The 301-nt window shown below is 46.5% G+C and overlaps 1 protein-coding gene across 3 annotated transcripts in view; it reads right to left on the bottom strand.

Moving 5' to 3' along the window:
• The window catches only part of mcamb (melanoma cell adhesion molecule b), a 36,730-nt gene that overhangs the window by 4,352 nt on the left and 32,077 nt on the right, over positions 1–301 (bottom strand). The window lies entirely within an intron of this gene.

Here is a 301-nt window from a genome sequence, read left to right as displayed (position 1 = left end):
CAGCACTTTAGACCATCAGCAGAGGCCCGAACTGAATGCAACAAATGTTTAATTTGAGAGGATCTTATCTGTGAAGCTAAACATTATAGCCCTGATAGGCCGACTGTGGTCAGCACCACAAAAGTCATCTCCAGGAGCAGCTCTGCTTAATCTCATTTAACCAGCGCTTTGCCAGAAACAACAACCCAGAACAGTTTTCCTCTGAGGTGCTGGAAATTTCCTGGCATGACGTACGAGAGAGAGAGAGAGAGACAGAGAGAAAGAGAGAGAAAGACAGAGAGAGAGAGAGGGGAGGCAGAAA

This window comes from Morone saxatilis, unplaced genomic scaffold, assembly GCF_004916995.1.
Source record: "Morone saxatilis isolate NCDOM2014 unplaced genomic scaffold, NCSU_SB_2.0 Contig8, whole genome shotgun sequence".
Classification (NCBI taxonomy): Eukaryota; Metazoa; Chordata; class Actinopteri; family Moronidae; genus Morone; species Morone saxatilis.
The sequence above is the reverse complement of the archived record's forward strand: the minus strand, read 5'-3'. Positions and strand labels throughout refer to the sequence as shown.